Here is a 23,203-nt window from a genome sequence, read left to right on the forward strand (position 1 = left end):
TGCACTCCCAGGACTTCTGCTTCAACAACAAATGTTGTTTTGGTTCCAAATAATACATAGTTATATCCAAATACCTCTGTTTTGTTCGTGCGTTCAGGTCACTATCCAAAGGGTAACGTGCGAGCGCATTTCGTGACCAATTTTTTTCAAAATGTTCCTTTACCGTACTTAGAAGCAGGTCAAACACTGTTTAAAATCAATTTTTATGCTATTTTTCTCATAAAATAGCGATAATATTCCAACCGGACAACCTTGTATTCATTCAAACAGTCCACTAACAAACAGTGCTCCTATACTTTGCCCAGAGATAGGTGACCCCCAATCCACTTTCTGGCGGCTTTAGAGAGCCAATGGAAGCCTTAGAAAGTGCAACATAACCCCCGGATACTGTAGTTTCGATAGACAAACAAAAGCAGAACTACAAAATCGCAGACAGGGCACTTCCTGCTTGTAATCTTCTCAGGTTTTTGCCTGCCATATGAGTTCTGTTATACCCACAGACACCATTCAAACAGTTTTAGAAACTTTAGAGTGTTTTCTATCCAAATCTACTAATAATATGCATATTGTCGTTTCTGGGCAAGAGTAGTAACCAGTTTAAATCGGGTACATTTTTTATCCGGCCATGAAAATACTACCCCTAGCCCCAACAGGATATGCATCTATTGACTGGTGTTTTAGTTTGTCTCAAACTCTTTTTTAGATATATCCTGAAAACACCTCTGTGGTGTTCTGAATACCCTAAATAGATTTAACACTCAGGAAAACTCATCTCTAACCGCCAGCAATGACCTTCAGTCCTCACCACGTACTCTCTACACACACCTCATTGCATCTAAACCACAAACATCCATGTCACTAAGAGTACAATTCACTCTCTTCAAGAGAAAAGCCTTGCAGTAAAAATAAACATCTTAGATTTTTTTGTATTTTTTATTTCACATTTATTTAACCAGGTAGGCTAGTTGAGAACAAGTTCTCATTTACAACTACGACCTGGCCTAGAGAAAGCAAAGCAGTGCGACACAAACAACAACACAGAGTTACACATGGAATAAACAAACATACAGTCAATAACACAATAGTAAAAGAGTCTATAGACAGAGTGTGCAAATGAGGTAAGATAAGGAGGGAGGTAAGGCAATAAATAGGCCATAATTACAATTTAGCAATTAAACACTGGAGTGATAGATGTGCAGAAGATGAATGTGCAAGTAGAGATACTGCGGTGCAAAGGAGCAAAAAGATGAATAACAGTATGGGGATGAGGTAGTTGGATGGGCTATTTACAGATGGGCAATGTACAGGTGCAGTGATCTGTGATCTTCTCTGACAGCTGGTGCTTAAAGTTAGTAAGGGAGATATGAGTCTCCAGCTTCAGTGATTTTTGCCATTCGTTCCAGTCAATGGCAGCAGAGAACTGGAAGGAAAGGCAGCCAAAGGAGGAATTGGCTTTGGGGGTGACCAGTGAAAAATACCTGCTGGAGCGCGTGCTACGGGTGGGTGCTACTATGGTGAACAGTGAGCTGAGATAAGGCGGGGCTTTACCTAGCAAAGACTTATAGATGACCTGGAGCCAGTGGGTTTGACTTGGAGCCTGTGGGAAGCTCGTCTGGAGCTTAGTTAACACAGTGTCCAAAGAAGGGCCAGAGTATACAGAATGGTATCGTCTGCATAGAGGTGGATCAGAGAATCACCAGCAGCAAGAGCGACGTCATTGATGTATACAGAGAAATGAGTCGGCCCGAGAATTGAACCCTGTGGCACCCCCATAGAGACTGCTAGAGGACCGGACAACAGGCCTTCCGATTTGACACACTGAACTCTGTCTGAGAAGTAGTTGGTGAACCAGGCGAGGCAGTCATTTGAGAAACCAAGGCTGTTGAGTCTGCCGATAAGAATTTGGTGATTGACAGAGTCGAAAGCCTTGGCCAGGTCTATGGATACAGCTGCACAGTATTGTCTCTTAACGATGGAGGTTATGATATCGTTTAGGACCTTGAGCGTGGCTGAGGTGCATCAATGACCAGCTCGGAAACCAGATTGCATAGCGGAGAAGGTATGGTGGGATTCGAAATGGTCGGTGATCTGTTTGGTAACTTGGCTTTCAAAGACTTTAGAAAGGCAGGGCAGGATAGATATAGTTCTGTAGCAGTTTGGGTCTAGAGTGTCTCCCCCCTTTGAAGAGGGGGATGACCACGGAAGCTTTCCAATCTTTGAGGATCTCAGATGATACGAAAGAGAGTTTGAACAGGGGTACAGTAATAGGGGTTGCAACAATTTCGGCTCATAATTTTAGAAAGAGAGTGTCCAGATTGTCTAGTCCTGCTGATTTGTAGGGGTCCAGATTTTGCAACTCTTTCAGAACATCAGCTATCTGGATTTGGGTGAAGGAGAAATTGGGAAGGCTTGGGCAAGTTGCTGGGGGGGTGCAGGGCTGTTGACCAGGGTAGGGGTAGCCTGGTGGAAAGCATGGCCAGCCGTAGAAAAATGCTTTTTGAAATTCTCAATTATCGTGGATATATCGGTGGTGACAGTGTTTCCTAGCCTCAGTGCAGTGGGCAGCTGGGAGGAGGTGCTCTTATTCTCCATGAACTTTACAGTGTCCCAGAAATTTTGGGAGTTTGTTCTGCAGGATGCAAATTTCTGTTTGAAAAAGCTAGCCTTTGCTTTCCTAACTGCCTGTGTATATTGGTTCCTAACTTCCCTGAAAAGTTGCATATCGGCTATTCGATGCTAATGCAGTACGCCACAGGCGTTTTAGGATGATATCTATGAGGGTGCCTGTGATTACGGATTTGGGGTTGTACCTGGTAGGTTCATTGATAATTTGTGTGAGATTGAGGGCATCAAGCTTACATTGTAGGATGGCCGGGGTGTTAAGCATGTCCTAGTTTAGGTCACCTAACACCACGAGCTCTGAAGATAGATGGGGGCAATCAATTCACATATGGTGTCCAGAGCACAGCTGGGGGCAGTCGGTGGTCTATAGCAAGCGGCAACGGACTAGTTTCTGGAAAGGTGTATTTTTAAAAGTAGAAGCTCAAATTGTTTGGGCACAGACATGGATAGTAAGACAGAACTCTGCAGGCTATCGCAGCAGTAGATTGCAACTCCGCCCCCTTTGGCAGTTCTATCTTGTTGGAAAATGTTATAGTTAGGTATGGAAATGTCATGGTTTTGGTGGCCTTCCTAAGCCAGGATTCAGACATGACTAGGACATCCGGGTTGGCAGAGTGTGCTAAAGCAGTGAATAAAACAAACTTAGGGAGGAGGCTTCTAATGTTAACATGCATGATACCAAGGCTTTTACGGTTACAGAAGCCAACAAATGAGAGTGCCTGGGGAATAGGAGTGGAGCTAGGCACTGCAGGGCCTGGATTAACCTCTACATCACCAGAGGAGCAGAGGAGAAGTAGGATTAGGGTACGGCTAAAGGCTATAAGAACTCGTTGTCCAGTACGTTCAGAATAGAGAATAAAAGGAGCAGGTTTCTGGGCATGGTAGAATAGATTCAATGCATAATGTACAGACAAAGGTATGGTAGGATGTGAGTACAGTTGAGGTAAACCTAGGCATTGAGTGATGATGAGAGAGGTATGATTGATGTCTCTAAAGACATCATTTAAACCAGGTGAGGTCACTGCATGTGTGGGAGGTGGGACAAGAGGGTTAGCTGAGGCATATTGAGCAGGGCTGGAGGCTCTTTAGTGAAATAAGACAATAATCACTAACCAAAACAGCAATGGACAAGGAATATTGACATTAGGAAGAGGCATGCGTAGCCGAGTGATCATAGGGTCCATTGAGTAGCTGGGCAAGCTGGAGACACGGCGATTCAGACAGCTAGCGGGCCGGGGGCTAGCAGGCTAGCAGAAGGGCCTTAGAGGGACATTGCGACGGAAGAAGTCTGTTGTAGCCCCCTCGTGCGGCTACGTCAGCAGACCAGTCATGATTGATCAGCAGGGGTCAGTGTAGTAAAAAAGGGTCCAGGCCAATTGGCAAAATAGGTATAGTAGCCAAAAAAAAATGGCTGATGGACCTCTTCACCTAACAGTCCGGTATGCTCTAGACAGCTAGCGGGCCGTGGCTACCAGGCTAGCAGATGGGCATTCAGGGGATATCGCGATAGAGGAGCCTGTTGAAAACACCCTCTCACGGATTACGTCGGTAGTCCAGTCGTGATGGATTGGCGGGGCTCCGTATCGACAATAAAAGGGGTCTTGGCCAATTGGCAAAATAGGTATTGTAGCCCAAGGAGTGGCTGATGATCCTCTTCAGCTAGCTGGGAGATGGGCCTAACATAGGCTAGCTCCAGGCTAATTGGTGCTTAGTTCAGGACAGAGACGTTAGCCAGGAGAAGCCAATCGGATAGCAGCTAGATAGCTGCGATGATCCAGGTGAAGTGGTTCAGAGCTTGCGGTAGGAATCCGGGGATATGGAGAAAAAGAAGTCCGATAAGCTCTGGGTTGAATCGCGCTGTGCAGACTGGCAGGAGTTGTCCAGGCTAAAGGTTAGCTGATGACCGCTAGCAGTGGCTAGCTGACTACTAGCTAGTAGCTAGTTAGCTGGATAACTTTTATTGGGGGTTCCGGTTCTAAAGTAAAGAAAATAGCAGATCCATACCACATTGGGTGAGACGGGTTGCAGGAGAGTATGTTGAAGTTGGGGTTATTAAGAAAAATATAAAAAATATATGCGAAGAAGAAAGATAAACATATATATTTAAAGATATATACACGGGACAAGACAAGACGAAGACAAAAAACGCCTGACTGCTACGCCACCTTGGATTGAGATGAATATATAGTATTTATATGGTTGAGACAGATTTCAGACATGACAATGTACACATTGTGACTAAGCAGTTTTGAGAAACTATTGACAAAATGTGAATGGAGAAGTGCACCTTGCATGACTGCAATTTATTTATCTTTCAATAGTGAGCAGCAGTGTATATGAAAGTCCCTGTGACTGCTTCAAATCAAATCAAGTCAATGGCGCTTTAGTTTAGTTTATTTAGTAGGACCAAGGGTGGGGGTGTGTGTCTATTTGTCAATAGCAGCTGGTGCGCAATGTCTAATATTAAGGTTGTCTCTAGGTATTGCTCGCCTGAGGTAGAGCACCTCATGATAAGCTGTAGACCACTCTATCTACCAAGAGGGTTTTCATCTATATTTTTCGTAGCCGTCTCTTTACCACCACAAACCGACGCTGGCCCTAAGACCGCACTCAACGAGCTGTATAAGGCCATAAGCAAATAAGAAAATGCTCATCCAGAGGCAACACTCCTAGTGGCTGGGGACTTTAATGCAGCCCAACTTAAATCCATTTTAACTAATTTCTACCAGTATGTCAATTGCAACCAGAGGACAAAAACTTCACCATCTTAACTCCACACACAGAGATGCGTACAAAGGTCTCCCTCGCCCTCCATTTGGAAAATCTGATTGTAATTCTATCCTCCTGATTCCCGCTTACAAGTACAAACTAAAGCAGGAAGTGTCAGTGACACGCTCAATACGGAAGTGGTCAGATGACTCGGATGCAGCGCTGCAGGACTGTTTTGCTAGCACAGACCGGAAATTTTTCCGGGATTCATCCAATGGCATTGAGTAGTATATCACTTCAGTCACCGGCTTTATCAATAAGTGCATCGACGACGACATCCCAACAGTGACCATACGTACATATCCCAACCAGAAGCAATGGATTACAGGAAACATCCCCAACAAGCTAAAGACCTGCCGCTTTCAAGGAGCGGGACACGAAACAGGTCGCTTATAAGAAATCCCGTTATGCCCTCAGACGAACCATAAAATAGGCAAAGTGTCAGTAAAGGACGAAGAGTGAATCCTACTACACCGGCTCTCATGCTTGTCGGACGTGGCAGGGCTTAAAAACTATTACAGACTACAAAGGGAAACCCGGCTGCGAGCTGCCCAGTGATGCGAGCCTAACAGAAGGGCTAAATGCCTTTTCTTTTATGCTCCGTTTGAGGCAAGCAACACAGAAGAATGTATGAGAGCAGCTGTTCCAGATGACTGTGTGATCACGCTCTCCGTAGGTCAACATTCAAAAGGCTGCAGGACCAGACGGATTCCAAGGATGTGTACTCAGAACACGCCCGGACCAACTGGCAAGTGTCTTCAATGACATTTTCAACCTCTCCCTGACTGTATCCATAATACCTACATGTTTCGAGCAGACAACCATAGACCCTGTGCCCAAGAAAGCTAAGGTAACCTGCCTAAATGAATACCGACCCGTAGCGCTCACGTTGGTAGCCATGAAGTGCTTTGAAAGGCATTGCTCCCTTCAACACCATCATCTCGGAAATCCTAGACCCACTCCAATTCGCGTACCGCCCAACAGATCCACAGATGACGCAATCTCAAGCGCACCCCGCACTGCCCTTTCCTACCTGGATAAAAGGAACACCTATGTGAGAATGCTGTTCATTGACTACAGCTCAGAATTCAACACCATAGCTCCCAAAAGATCATCACTAAGCTAAAGACCCTGGGACTAAACACCTCCCTCTGCAACTGGATCCTGGACTTCCTGACAGGCCGACCCCAGGTGGTAAGGGTAGGCAACATCACATCTGCTATGCTGATCCTCAACACGGGGGCCCCTCAGGTGTGCGTGCTTAGTCCCCTCCTGTACTCCCTGTTCACCCATGACTGTGTGGCCAACCACGACTCCAATACCATCATTAAGTTTGCTGATGACACAACAGTGGTAGGCCTGATCCCCGACAATGATGAGACAGCCTATAGGGAGGAGATCAGAGACCTGGCAGTGTGGTCCCAGGACAACAACCTCTCCCTCAAGGTGAGCAAGACAAAGGAGATGATCGTGGACTACAGGAAAAGGAGGGCAGAACACGCCCATATGCACATCGACAGGGCTGTGGTGGTCATGGTCCAAGAACACCAAGAGATTTGTGATAAGAGCACGATAACGCCTTTTACCCCTCAGGAGACAGAAAAGATTCGGCATGGGTTCCTAGATCCTCAAAAAGTTCTACATCTGCACCATCGAGAGCATCTTGACTGGTTGCATCACTGCCTGCTATGGTAACTGCTCGGCAACCGATTGTAATGGCGTTACAGAGGGTAGTGCGTACGGCCCAGTTCATCATAGGGGCTAAGCTTCCTGCCATCCAGGACCTATATTAAAAGACAGGCCTAGCAGTCTTCCCTGTGGCTCAGTCGGTAGAGCATGGTGTTTGCAACGCCAGCATGGTGTGTGCAACGCCAGGGTTGTGGGTTCAATTCCCACGGGGGGCTAGTACAAAAAAAAACAAATGCATGAAATGCAATGTATGCATTCACTACTGTAAGTCGCTCTGGATAAGAGCGTCTGCTAAATGACTAAAATGTAAAAAGACTCCAGTCACCCAAGTCAGTGTTCTCTCTGCTACTGCACAGCAAGAAGTAACAGAGTCTAGGTCCAAAAGACTTAACTTCTTCTACCCCCAAGCAATAAGACTGCTGAACAATTAATTAAATCCCCCCCCCCCCTTTTATGTTTACACCGCTGCTACTCGCTGTTTATTATCTATACATGGTCACTTTACCCATACCTAAATGTACAAATTACCTCAACTAACCTGTACCCCGCATATTGACTCTGTACCGGTACCCCCTGTATATAGCCTCATTATTGTTATTTTATAGTGTGTTTTTGTTCTTCTTAAACTGCATTGTTGGATAAGAGCTTGTGACTAAGCATTTCACGGTATTCGGTGCATGTGAAAAAAACTTGATTTGATTATGTGACTGCTTCACCAGCAGAGTCGCAGAAACTTTTAAAAGTTGTGAAAATGTTCAAATTGTTCACTATTTCGACAAAGAATCGTAGAAAAGGGACTTTCCTATGATAGCTCATGTGTGTAGTCATAATATCTGTCAATAAAGACCCAACAAAGACACTGTGTGGCTGTTAAGAATCTATAACAAGGTAATATATAAATTTATTACATACATATTAGACATCTGTATCATGTTATAAATCCATTTCAGAATCATAGAGTCACATGCATCAAATAGACTAGTTAGTCATCAACACTGGATCATTACTACTAACATCAACTAAGTTATTATAAAGTGTAGCTTAGTTACCAGGAGGAGCCAAACAATCACTCAAAATTATATGGGTTGTAGAGTGCTCGCTACTGTATATGACTCGTGTTTGTGTGTAGTTTTGTATTGAGTCCCAGGGAGTAGTTGAATAGGTAATGGAGACAACATATTTATTCAAGACCACTCTCTGCAATGTGTCATCTTTTAGTTGTGTTGATAGCATGTCACTCACACCCACCCCCACACAGTGAACAAATTCACAGGTACTCTGCAGTCTGCTGTAAGCCCAAGACAAGGTCGTATCTATGCTTTGGTCAGGTAGGCCTGCTGGCTTTGTGCAGACAGGACCCTTCTACCTGCTCTCTGTGTCTCTGTGTCTCTATGTGGTTTTCAGCAGGATGTCTATGTGATGTCACTGTTGTTCTCACTATCTTTGCTTGTTGTTCATGTTTCCCCTGACATCTTACGGCCACAACAAAACCGTTTTTTATCAAATTGACTGTAATATATTTTTTGTTATCTGAAATCAGTTACAAACCACAAATAACTGCTATTTAACCCTATCAGAACCCTCTGAGTTAAGCATCTCATGTGTGATGCAGCACCATCTATTCTAACTTGTGGTCCCGGCGGGAGGGGCCATTTGGTGATAATGGCATGTGAGAATGTTCATTACATTCTCAAACAGACATGTCTTTTGAAGCACAAAAACTACTGCAGGTTCCTCTGTCAGAATGAGACCAATAGAGGAGGATCCTCCTTCTGATAGATTGCTTCCTTTTAGAACCACACTAACCACAGACTAAAACAGACTAGATAAAGTGTGTCACATTAGCTGAGTGGCTGGGGTGTCCAATCAGGCATGCACTCTCAGCTGTTACACTTAGTGAATGTTTCTGTGAATGATATACAAGGAATGTAAGACTGACATAAAATGTACCTGTTTCATTGCATAGGTGTTTACCCCACTCATTTTCAACCTTGTACATACACTATATATACAAAAGTATGTGAACACCCCTTCAAATTAGTTGATTTGGCTGTTTCAGCAATACACGTTGCTGACAGGTGTATAAAATCTAGCACACCGCCATGCAATCTCCATAGACAAACATTGGCAGAGCTGCCCAAGTCAACTGTAAGTGCTGTTATTGTGAGGTTGAAACATCTAGGAGCAACAACGACTCAGCCGAGAAGTGATAGGCCCCACAAGCTCACAGAACAGGACCACTGAGTGCTGAAGATCATAGTGCATGAAAATAGCTTGTCCTTGGTTGCAACACTCCCTACCGAGTTCCAAAATGGCTCTGGAAGCAATGTCAGCACCCGACATCAGCACAAGAACGGTTCGTCAGGACCATAATGAAATGGGTGTCCATGGCCCACCAGCCGCACACAAGCCTAAGATCACTATGCGCAATGCCAAGTGTCAGCTGGAGTGGTGTAAAGCTCAATGCCATTGGACTCTAGAGCAGTGGAAACACATTCTCTGGAGTGATTAATCACGCTTCACTATCTAGCAGTCCAACAGACAAACCTGGGTTTCGCCCATAATGCCCATGATTTTGGAATGAGATGTTCGACGAGCAGGTGTCCACATACTATTGGTCAAATATTGATTTGCGGTATCAACTAATGCCCGTAGCAATATAGTGGAGTGATACAGCATACACTGAGTATAGCAAATATTGGGAACACCTTCCTAATATTGAGTTGCACCCCCCAACTTTTTACAATCAGAACAGCCTCAATTCATCTGTGCATGGACTCTACAAGGTGTCGAAAGCATCCACAGGGATTCTGGCCCATGTTGACTCCAATTTATCCCACAGTTGTCTCAAGTTGGCTGGATGTCCTATGGGTGGTGGACCATTCTTGATGCACACAGGAACTGTTAGACATGAAAAACCCAGCAGCATTGCAGTTCTTGACACAAACCGGTGCTCCTGGCACCTACTAGCATACCTCTTCAGAGGCACATACATCTTTTGTTTTTCCCATTCACCCTCTGAATCACACAATCTATGTCTCAATTGTCTGAAGCCTTAAGAATCCTTCTTTAACCTGTCTCCTCCCCTTCATCTACCCTGATTGAAGTGGATTTATTAACAAGTGACATCAATAAGGGATCATAGCTTTCACTTGGTTAGTCTATGTTATGGAAAGAGCAATTTTATTATTTCATGTTGTGACGTTGATCCACAGATGAGAATCCTGGTCCTTCTCTCGATCATAAGAACTGAAATTATCCTCTGCTGTCTGATCATCTTAATCATTGTCTACACCACCAGGAAATAGATCAAGCTAAGGCCAGTGTATATAGACTAGAAATGGGTTTTGGAGTAAAGTAGGAGATACTGTATCATTGCTATGCATTGAAAACTATTATGTATAGAGATTGCTTAGTTGCTCGTGGTGCATTTGAAAAATATTAGCCTGCAACTTTTAATTCAATTGATCATCAGCATCCTTGCTTATGCTGTATGTGTTAATTGATTGAACTGCTCTCCTGAAATCCCTGTGTTCAGAATGCACCTTCTTTTTGCATTAATTTTGCATTGTTCAATCTATTTAAACATCTGATATGGAAAAAAACTTCTTCCATCTCTTGGGTTTTGTAAATTAAGTGTGCCTGTATGAATGTTTGTCCAGAGGGTTTCTGCAGAGACAACCTAATGTTACCATGCTAAACCCACACACTCATCATGCACTCATTGAGCTGTTCACAGGTACCTGAACACTTTGATCTGTTGTGAGCTCAAGACAAGGCCGTCTCTTTGCTTGTATAGGCCTGGTTGACCTTTCACTCACTATGTGGTTCCAGCTGGGTGTCTATGTGGTGTCAGTCAGTTACTCTCTTTAGTCGTTGTTCACACCCATGACAGTTAGAAACACAGTTCCACTGACACACTGCATGCTATAATCTTGATCATTTTTGCACTTTATGTTTTGGAAATACAAAGTCTTAGTTAAATGTGAGGTATTTGCAAAATCAGACATTAATGCAGCTTTAGTTTTCAACAAATGTTGAGTTGGGACACAAAATTGGAAACACTTTTACTGACATCAAAACCTTTTTGTCAGGTTCAGCATCCAGAAACCCAACCGTTGTACAGCAACCTGTTTGTCAGGGGTGTCGGGCGTCGTAAAGGACAGACCAAGGCGCAGTGGATATCGTGCTCATCTTCTTTTTTATTACTAGTGAACACTTAAACAAAATAAACCAACGCCAAACAACAGTTCCGTAAGGACACAAGGACTATACGAAAAACAACCACCCACAAAACCCAAAGGAAAATAGGCTGCCTAAGTATGACTTCCAATCAGAGACAACGAAAGACACCTGCCTCTGATTGGAAACACACTCGGCCAAACCTGGAAAACGGAACATAGAAAATGAAAACTAGAACCAAAATCCCCTAGACCAAAAACCACAAAACACACAAAACAAACACCCCCTGCCACGCCCTGACCATACTACAATGACTAAAGACCCCTTTACTGGTCAGGACGTGACACTGAGTCAGTCCAGCCAGGAGACTGTGACTCTGAACTGTACGATATACACTGAGACCTGTGCAGGAGAACATAGTGTCTATTGGTTCAGACATGGCTCAGGAGAATCCCATCCAGGAATAATTTACACCCATGGAGACAGGAGTGATCAGTGTAAGAAGAGCCCTGAGGCTGGGTCTCCTACACAGAGCTGTGTCTACAACCTCCCCAAGAGGAACCTCAGCCTCTCTGATGCTGGGACTTACTACTGTGCTGTGGCCTCATGTGGGGAGATACTATTTAGGAATGGGACCAAGCTGGACATTGACCGAAAGCGATATTTCTGACATGTCTGAAAATGTCTAACATTATTTCACATTGTTGTGAATAAATTGTATGTCTGGTAGAGCAACATGTCCTGAATCAATCCTCTATCACTGTCTGTATTACCAAAGATGGTTGTAAGGAGGACATTCTTCTCTTGGTGTTCTGTCTGGGTGTAGCGTTGACTCTTTGTGTCATCCTCATCACCATTGTCCTTGGTTGTGTTTTGTATAAGAAGACCAAGAAAACATTTACATTTACATTTACATTTAAGTCATTTAGCAGACAGAAAACCTTTCTGCTGTGCAGAGTTAAGTGTTATCATTGTGCACAATATATACTTAAACTGTTGGTGCAGTATTATTACATGTTTTAGTCATGAAAATGGGTTAATTCAATGCATGATGATGATGATGATGATGATGATGATGATGATTCCACCATGTGTTTGTCTTAAAGGAACGCACCCTCAGTCAAGTACTCCATCAATCCCCAGTTCTCATAACCAGGTAGACAGACATAACACTTGTCCAGCTGTTGCTGATTCAATGTATTTTCTCTGCATTAAAAATAGGCATTTACCTAAAGGTGTCGTTTCACTATAAATATTTTAGTCTAATACCAAATATATATATTTTATTTGTGGTATTCCTCTCCGGATCAAGATGCTGACACACTCCATGGCGCAGCTCTGAACGTCGTCCACAAGAAAGTAAATGCCAGAGTAGACAGAGGGTCGCCATGGAGAGAGACACTGTGTACTCGGGTGAGTAGCCAAAACATGGCTTGAAACGTAGACTTTTGGTCTTTAATAACTTGCATTGACTTTATGATTTCTACACTGTATGTATAACTATGGCTTTTTCATTGTGTGTTACAATTTTATTCTGTCAAGCTCCTTTTAAGATTGATACTGTTGTGCGTTTTAGATCAAATTAAACGTTCAACTGCTTTCATATAGAGAGATTGTTTGATTTGATATTTTCTCTGTCCTTAAATTTCGACCACAGATTTAGTGTGCAACAACCATATTAGGCTGATGCTCAATGTAACAAAGTTATTTTTGGTTGCATAATGCACGGTGAATATCTTCTATGGGAAACGTGGAACGTGAGCATCCCACTCTATTCAACAGCCAGTGGAAGAGCGTGGCGCGACATACAAAAACTATAAAAATGCTAAAACTTCAATTTCTCAAACATATGACTATTTTACACTATTTGAAAGATAAGACTCTCGTTAATCCAACCACACTGTCCGATTTTAAAAAGGCTTTACAGCGAAAGCAAAACATTAGATTATGTCAGGAGAGTACCCAGCCAGAAATAATCACACAGACATTTTCAAAGCAAGCATATATGTCACAAAAACCCAAACCACAGCTAAATGCAGCACTAACCTTTGATGATCTTCAACAGATGACACTCCTAGGACATTATGTTATACAATACATGCATGTTTTGTTCAATCAAGTTCATATTTATATCAAAAAACAGCTTTTTACATTAGCATGTGATGTTCAGAACTAGCATACTCACCGAAAACTTCCGGTGAATTTACTAAATTACTCATGATAAACATTGACAAAATACATAACAATTATTTAAAGAATTATAGATACAGAACTCCTTTATGCAATCGCGGTGTCAGATTTTAAAATAGCTTTTCGGCGAAAGCACATTTTGTAATATTCTGAGCACATAGCTCGGCCATCAAGGCTAGCTATTCAGACACCCGCCAACGTCAGGGCTCAGTAAACTCAGAATTACTATTAGAAAAATTGGATTACCTTTGCTGTTCTTTGTCAGAATGCACTCCCAGGACTTCTGCTTCAACAACAAATGTTGTTTTGGTTCCAAATAATACATAGTTATATCCAAATACCTCTGTTTTGTTCGTGCGTTCAGGTCACTATCCAAAGGGTAACGTGCGAGCGCATTTCGTGACCAATTTTTTTCAAAATGTTCCTTTACCGTACTTAGAAGCAGGTCAAACACTGTTTAAAATCAATTTTTATGCTATTTTTCTCATAAAATAGCGATAATATTCCAACCGGACAACCTTGTATTCATTCAAACAGTCCACTAACAAACAGTGCTCCTATACTTTGCCCAGAGATAGGTGACCCCCCAATCCACTTTCTGGCGGCTTTAGAGAGCCAATGGAAGCCTTAGAAAGTGCAACATAACCCCCGGATACTGTAGTTTCGATAGACAAACAAAAGCAGAACTACAAAATCGCAGACAGGGCACTTCCTGCTTGTAATCTTCTCAGGTTTTTGCCTGCCATATGAGTTCTGTTATACCCACAGACACCATTCAAACAGTTTTAGAAACTTTAGAGTGTTTTCTATCCAAATCTACTAATAATATGCATATTGTCGTTTCTGGGCAAGAGTAGTAACCAGTTTAAATCGGGTACATTTTTTATCCGGCCATGAAAATACTACCCCCTAGCCCCAACAGGATATGCATCTATTGACTGGTGTTTTAGTTTGTCTCAAACTCTTTTTTAGATATATCCTGAAAACACCTCTGTGGTGTTCTGAATACCCTAAATAGATTTAACACTCAGGAAAACTCATCTCTAACCGCCAGCAATGACCTTCAGTCCTCACCACGTACTCTCTACACACACCTCATTGCATCTAAACCACAAACATCCATGTCACTAAGAGTACAATTCACTCTCTTCAAGAGAAAAGCCTTGCAGTAAAAATAAACATCTTAGATTTTTTTGTATTTTTTATTTCACATTTATTTAACCAGGTAGGCTAGTTGAGAACAAGTTCTCATTTACAACTACGACCTGGCCTAGAGAAAGCAAAGCAGTGCGACACAAACAACAACACAGAGTTACACATGGAATAAACAAACATACAGTCAATAACACAATAGTAAAAGAGTCTATAGACAGAGTGTGCAAATGAGGTAAGATAAGGAGGGAGGTAAGGCAATAAATAGGCCATAATTACAATTTAGCAATTAAACACTGGAGTGATAGATGTGCAGAAGATGAATGTGCAAGTAGAGATACTGCGGTGCAAAGGAGCAAAAAGATGAATAACAGTATGGGGATGAGGTAGTTGGATGGGCTATTTACAGATGGGCAATGTACAGGTGCAGTGATCTGTGATCTTCTCTGACAGCTGGTGCTTAAAGTTAGTAAGGGAGATATGAGTCTCCAGCTTCAGTGATTTTTGCCATTCGTTCCAGTCAATGGCAGCAGAGAACTGGAAGGAAAGGCAGCCAAAGGAGGAATTGGCTTTGGGGGTGACCAGTGAAAAATACCTGCTGGAGCGCGTGCTACGGGTGGGTGCTACTATGGTGAACAGTGAGCTGAGATAAGGCGGGGCTTTACCTAGCAAAGACTTATAGATGACCTGGAGCCAGTGGGTTTGACTTGGAGCCTGTGGGAAGCTCGTCTGGAGCTTAGTTAACACAGTGTCCAAAGAAGGGCCAGAGTATACAGAATGGTATCGTCTGCATAGAGGTGGATCAGAGAATCACCAGCAGCAAGAGCGACGTCATTGATGTATACAGAGAAATGAGTCGGCCCGAGAATTGAACCCTGTGGCACCCCCATAGAGACTGCTAGAGGACCGGACAACAGGCCTTCCGATTTGACACACTGAACTCTGTCTGAGAAGTAGTTGGTGAACCAGGCGAGGCAGTCATTTGAGAAACCAAGGCTGTTGAGTCTGCCGATAAGAATTTGGTGATTGACAGAGTCGAAAGCCTTGGCCAGGTCTATGGATACAGCTGCACAGTATTGTCTCTTAACGATGGAGGTTATGATATCGTTTAGGACCTTGAGCGTGGCTGAGGTGCATCAATGACCAGCTCGGAAACCAGATTGCATAGCGGAGAAGGTATGGTGGGATTCGAAATGGTCGGTGATCTGTTTGGTAACTTGGCTTTCAAAGACTTTAGAAAGGCAGGGCAGGATAGATATAGTTCTGTAGCAGTTTGGGTCTAGAGTGTCTCCCCCTTTGAAGAGGGGGATGACCACGGAAGCTTTCCAATCTTTGAGGATCTCAGATGATACGAAAGAGAGTTTGAACAGGGGTACAGTAATAGGGGTTGCAACAATTTCGGCTCATAATTTTAGAAAGAGAGTGTCCAGATTGTCTAGTCCTGCTGATTTGTAGGGGTCCAGATTTTGCAACTCTTTCAGAACATCAGCTATCTGGATTTGGGTGAAGGAGAAATTGGGAAGGCTTGGGCAAGTTGCTGGGGGGGTGCAGGGCTGTTGACCAGGGTAGGGGTAGCCTGGTGGAAAGCATGGCCAGCCGTAGAAAAATGCTTTTTGAAATTCTCAATTATCGTGGATATATCGGTGGTGACAGTGTTTCCTAGCCTCAGTGCAGTGGGCAGCTGGGAGGAGGTGCTCTTATTCTCCATGAACTTTACAGTGTCCCAGAAATTTTGGGAGTTTGTTCTGCAGGATGCAAATTTCTGTTTGAAAAAGCTAGCCTTTGCTTTCCTAACTGCCTGTGTATATTGGTTCCTAACTTCCCTGAAAAGTTGCATATCGGCTATTCGATGCTAATGCAGTACGCCACAGGCGTTTTAGGATGATATCTATGAGGGTGCCTGTGATTACGGATTTGGGGTTGTACCTGGTAGGTTCATTGATAATTTGTGTGAGATTGAGGGCATCAAGCTTACATTGTAGGATGGCCGGGGTGTTAAGCATGTCCTAGTTTAGGTCACCTAACACCACGAGCTCTGAAGATAGATGGGGGGCAATCAATTCACATATGGTGTCCAGAGCACAGCTGGGGGCAGTCGGTGGTCTATAGCAAGCGGCAACGGACTAGTTTCTGGAAAGGTGTATTTTTAAAAGTAGAAGCTCAAATTGTTTGGGCACAGACATGGATAGTAAGACAGAACTCTGCAGGCTATCGCAGCAGTAGATTGCAACTCCGCCCCCTTTGGCAGTTCTATCTTGTTGGAAAATGTTATAGTTAGGTATGGAAATGTCATGGTTTTGGTGGCCTTCCTAAGCCAGGATTCAGACATGACTAGGACATCCGGGTTGGCAGAGTGTGCTAAAGCAGTGAATAAAACAAACTTAGGGAGGAGGCTTCTAATGTTAACATGCATGATACCAAGGCTTTTACGGTTACAGAAGCCAACAAATGAGAGTGCCTGGGGAATAGGAGTGGAGCTAGGCACTGCAGGGCCTGGATTAACCTCTACATCACCAGAGGAGCAGAGGAGAAGTAGGATTAGGGTACGGCTAAAGGCTATAAGAACTCGTTGTCCAGTACGTTCAGAATAGAGAATAAAAGGAGCAGGTTTCTGGGCATGGTAGAATAGATTCAATGCATAATGTACAGACAAAGGTATGGTAGGATGTGAGTACAGTTGAGGTAAACCTAGGCATTGAGTGATGATGAGAGAGGTATGATTGATGTCTCTAAAGACATCATTTAAACCAGGTGAGGTCACTGCATGTGTGGGAGGTGGGACAAGAGGGTTAGCTGAGGCATATTGAGCAGGGCTGGAGGCTCTTTAGTGAAATAAGACAATAATCACTAACCAAAACAGCAATGGACAAGGAATATTGACATTAGGAAGAGGCATGCGTAGCCGAGTGATCATAGGGTCCATTGAGTAGCTGGGCAAGCTGGAGACACGGCGATTCAGACAGCTAGCGGGCCGGGGCTAGCAGGCTAGCAGAAGGGCCTTAGAGGGACATTGCGACGGAAGAAGTCTGTTGTAGCCCCCTCGTGCGGCTACGTCAGCAGACCAGTCATGATTGATCAGCAGGGGTCAGTGTAGTAAAAAGGGTCCAGGCCAATTGGCAAAATAGGTATAGTAGCCAAAAAAAATGGCTGATGGACCTCTTCACCTAACAGTCCGGTATGCTCTAGACAGCTAGCGGGCCGTGGCTACCAGGCTAGCAGATGGGCATTCAGGGGATATCGCGATAGAGGAGCCTGTTGAAAACACCCTCTCACGGATTACGTCGGTAGTCCAGTCGTGATGGATTGGCGGGGCTCCGTATCGACAATAAAAGGGGTCTTGGCCAATTGGCAAAATAGGTATTGTAGCCCAAGGGAGTGGCTGATGATCCTCTTCAGCTAGCTGGGAGATGGGCCTAACATAGGCTAGCTCCAGGCTAATTGGTGCTTAGTTCAGGACAGAGACGTTAGCCAGGAGAAGCCAATCGGATAGCAGCTAGATAGCTGCGATGATCCAGGTGAAGTGGTTCAGAGCTTGCGGTAGGAATCCGGGGATATGGAGAAAAAGAAGTCCGATAAGCTCTGGGTTGAATCGCGCTGTGCAGACTGGCAGGAGTTGTCCAGGCTAAAGGTTAGCTGATGACCGCTAGCAGTGGCTAGCTGACTACTAGCTAGTAGCTAGTTAGCTGGATAACTTTTATTGGGGGTTCCGGTTCTAAAGTAAAGAAAATAGCAGATCCATACCACATTGGGTGAGACGGGTTGCAGGAGAGTATGTTGAAGTTGGGGTTATTAAGAAAAATATAAAAAATATATGCGAAGAAGAAAGATAAACATATATATTTAAAGATATATACACGGGACAAGACAAGACGAAGACAAAAAACGCCTGACTGCTACGCCACCTTGGATTGAGATGAATATATAGTATTTATATGGTTGAGACAGATTTCAGACATGACAATGTACACATTGTGACTAAGCAGTTTTGAGAAACTATTGACAAAATGTGAATGGAGAAGTGCACCTTGCATGACTGCAATTTATTTATCTTTCAATAGTGAGCAGCAGTGTATATGAAAGTCCCTGTGACTGCTTCAAATCAAATCAAGTCAATGGCGCTTTAGTTTAGTTTATTTAGTAGGACCAAGGGTGGGGGTGTGTGTCTATTTGTCAATAGCAGCTGGTGCGCAATGTCTAATATTAAGGTTGTCTCTAGGTATTGCTCGCCTGAGGTAGAGCACCTCATGATAAGCTGTAGACCACTCTATCTACCAAGAGGGTTTTCATCTATATTTTTCGTAGCCGTCTCTTTACCACCACAAACCGACGCTGGCCCTAAGACCGCACTCAACGAGCTGTATAAGGCCATAAGCAAATAAGAAAATGCTCATCCAGAGGCAACACTCCTAGTGGCTGGGGACTTTAATGCAGCCCAACTTAAATCCATTTTAACTAATTTCTACCAGTATGTCAATTGCAACCAGAGGACAAAAACTTCACCATCTTAACTCCACACACAGAGATGCGTACAAAGGTCTCCCTCGCCCTCCATTTGGAAAATCTGATTGTAATTCTATCCTCCTGATTCCCGCTTACAAGTACAAACTAAAGCAGGAAGTGTCAGTGACACGCTCAATACGGAAGTGGTCAGATGACTCGGATGCAGCGCTGCAGGACTGTTTTGCTAGCACAGACCGGAAATTTTCCGGGATTCATCCAATGGCATTGAGTAGTATATCACTTCAGTCACCGGCTTTATCAATAAGTGCATCGACGACGACATCCCAACAGTGACCATACGTACATATCCCAACCAGAAGCAATGGATTACAGGAAACATCCCCAACAAGCTAAAGACCTGCCGCTTTCAAGGAGCGGGACACGAAACAGGTCGCTTATAAGAAATCCCGTTATGCCCTCAGACGAACCATAAAATAGGCAAAGTGTCAGTAAAGGACGAAGAGTGAATCCTACTACACCGGCTCTCATGCTTGTCGGACGTGGCAGGGCTTAAAAACTATTACAGACTACAAAGGGGAAACCCGGCTGCGAGCTGCCCAGTGATGCGAGCCTAACAGAAGGGCTAAATGCCTTTTCTTTTATGCTCCGTTTGAGGCAAGCAACACAGAAGAATGTATGAGAGCAGCTGTTCCAGATGACTGTGTGATCACGCTCTCCGTAGGTCAACATTCAAAAGGCTGCAGGACCAGACGGATTCCAAGGATGTGTACTCAGAACACGCCCGGACCAACTGGCAAGTGTCTTCAATGACATTTTCAACCTCTCCCTGACTGTATCCATAATACCTACATGTTTCGAGCAGACAACCATAGACCCTGTGCCCAAGAAAGCTAAGGTAACCTGCCTAAATGAATACCGACCCGTAGCGCTCACGTTGGTAGCCATGAAGTGCTTTGAAAGGCATTGCTCCCTTCAACACCATCATCTCGGAAATCCTAGACCCACTCCAATTCGCGTACCGCCCAACAGATCCACAGATGACGCAATCTCAAGCGCACCCCGCACTGCCCTTTCCTACCTGGATAAAAGGAACACCTATGTGAGAATGCTGTTCATTGACTACAGCTCAGAATTCAACACCATAGCTCCCAAAAGATCATCACTAAGCTAAAGACCCTGGGACTAAACACCTCCCTCTGCAACTGGATCCTGGACTTCCTGACAGGCCGACCCCAGGTGGTAAGGGTAGGCAACATCACATCTGCTATGCTGATCCTCAACACGGGGGCCCCTCAGGTGTGCGTGCTTAGTCCCCTCCTGTACTCCCTGTTCACCCATGACTGTGTGGCCAACCACGACTCCAATACCATCATTAAGTTTGCTGATGACACAACAGTGGTAGGCCTGATCCCCGACAATGATGAGACAGCCTATAGGGAGGAGATCAGAGACCTGGCAGTGTGGTCCCAGGACAACAACCTCTCCCTCAAGGTGAGCAAGACAAAGGAGATGATCGTGGACTACAGGAAAAGGAGGGCAGAACACGCCCATATGCACATCGACAGGGCTGTGGTGGTCATGGTCCAAGAACACCAAGAGATTTGTGATAAGAGCACGATAACGCCTTTTACCCCTCAGGAGACAGAAAAGATTCGGCATGGGTTCCTAGATCCTCAAAAAGTTCTACATCTGCACCATCGAGAGCATCTTGACTGGTTGCATCACTGCCTGCTATGGTAACTGCTCGGCAACCGATTGTAATGGCGTTACAGAGGGTAGTGCGTACGGCCCAGTTCATCATAGGGGCTAAGCTTCCTGCCATCCAGGACCTATATTAAAAGACAGGCCTAGCAGTCTTCCCTGTGGCTCAGTCGGTAGAGCATGGTGTTTGCAACGCCAGCATGGTGTGTGCAACGCCAGGGTTGTGGGTTCGATTCCCACGGGGGCTAGTACAAAAAAAACAAATGCATGAAATGCAATGTATGCATTCACTACTGTAAGTCGCTCTGGATAAGAGCGTCTGCTAAATGACTAAAATGTAAAAAGACTCCAGTCACCCAAGTCAGTGTTCTCTCTGCTACTGCACAGCAAGAAGTAACAGAGTCTAGGTCCAAAAGACTTAACTTCTTCTACCCCCAAGCAATAAGACTGCTGAACAATTAATTAAATCCCCCCCCCCCCTTTTATGTTTACACCGCTGCTACTCGCTGTTTATTATCTATACATGGTCACTTTACCCATACCTAAATGTACAAATTACCTCAACTAACCTGTACCCCCGCATATTGACTCTGTACCGGTACCCCCTGTATATAGCCTCATTATTGTTATTTTATAGTGTGTTTTTGTTCTTCTTAAACTGCATTGTTGGATAAGAGCTTGTGACTAAGCATTTCACGGTATTCGGTGCATGTGAAAAAAACTTGATTTGATTATGTGACTGCTTCACCAGCAGAGTCGCAGAAACTTTTAAAAGTTGTGAAAATGTTCAAATTGTTCACTATTTCGACAAAGAATCGTAGAAAAGGGACTTTCCTATGATAGCTCATGTGTGTAGTCATAATATCTGTCAATAAAGACCCAACAAAGACACTGTGTGGCTGTTAAGAATCTATAACAAGGTAATATATAAATTTATTACATACATATTAGACATCTGTATCATGTTATAAATCCATTTCAGAATCATAGAGTCACATGCATCAAATAGACTAGTTAGTCATCAACACTGGATCATTACTACTAACATCAACTAAGTTATTATAAAGTGTAGCTTAGTTACCAGGAGGAGCCAAACAATCACTCAAAATTATATGGGTTGTAGAGTGCTCGCTACTGTATATGACTCGTGTTTGTGTGTAGTTTTGTATTGAGTCCCAGGGAGTAGTTGAATAGGTAATGGAGACAACATATTTATTCAAGACCACTCTCTGCAATGTGTCATCTTTTAGTTGTGTTGATAGCATGTCACTCACACCCACCCCCACACAGTGAACAAATTCACAGGTACTCTGCAGTCTGCTGTAAGCCCAAGACAAGGTCGTATCTATGCTTTGGTCAGGTAGGCCTGCTGGCTTTGTGCAGACAGGACCCTTCTACCTGCTCTCTGTGTCTCTGTGTCTCTATGTGGTTTTCAGCAGGATGTCTATGTGATGTCACTGTTGTTCTCACTATCTTTGCTTGTTGTTCATGTTTCCCCTGACATCTTACGGCCACAACAAAACCGTTTTTTATCAAATTGACTGTAATATATTTTTGTTATCTGAAATCAGTTACAAACCACAAATAACTGCTATTTAACCCTATCAGAACCCTCTGAGTTAAGCATCTCATGTGTGATGCAGCACCATCTATTCTAACTTGTGGTCCCGGCGGGAGGGGCCATTTGGTGATAATGGCATGTGAGAATGTTCATTACATTCTCAAACAGACATGTCTTTTGAAGCACAAAAACTACTGCAGGTTCCTCTGTCAGAATGAGACCAATAGAGGAGGATCCTCCTTCTGATAGATTGCTTCCTTTTAGAACCACACTAACCACAGACTAAAACAGACTAGATAAAGTGTGTCACATTAGCTGAGTGGCTGGGGTGTCCAATCAGGCATGCACTCTCAGCTGTTACACTTAGTGAATGTTTCTGTGAATGATATACAAGGAATGTAAGACTGACATAAAATGTACCTGTTTCATTGCATAGGTGTTTACCCCACTCATTTTCAACCTTGTACATACACTATATATACAAAAGTATGTGAACACCCCTTCAAATTAGTTGATTTGGCTGTTTCAGCAATACACGTTGCTGACAGGTGTATAAAATCTAGCACACCGCCATGCAATCTCCATAGACAAACATTGGCAGAGCTGCCCAAGTCAACTGTAAGTGCTGTTATTGTGAGGTTGAAACATCTAGGAGCAACAACGACTCAGCCGAGAAGTGATAGGCCCCACAAGCTCACAGAACAGGACCACTGAGTGCTGAAGATCATAGTGCATGAAAATAGCTTGTCCTTGGTTGCAACACTCCCTACCGAGTTCCAAAATGGCTCTGGAAGCAATGTCAGCACCCGACATCAGCACAAGAACGGTTCGTCAGGACCATAATGAAATGGGTGTCCATGGCCCACCAGCCGCACA

At 43.9% G+C, this 23,203-nt stretch overlaps 1 pseudogene; it reads left to right on the plus strand.

Moving 5' to 3' along the window:
* The window catches only part of LOC106577721 (uncharacterized), a 30,758-nt pseudogene that overhangs the window by 5,118 nt on the left and 2,437 nt on the right, over positions 1–23,203 (plus strand).

This window comes from Salmo salar, chromosome ssa18 (assembly GCF_905237065.1).
Source record: "Salmo salar chromosome ssa18, Ssal_v3.1, whole genome shotgun sequence".
Taxonomy (NCBI): domain Eukaryota; kingdom Metazoa; phylum Chordata; class Actinopteri; order Salmoniformes; family Salmonidae; genus Salmo; species Salmo salar.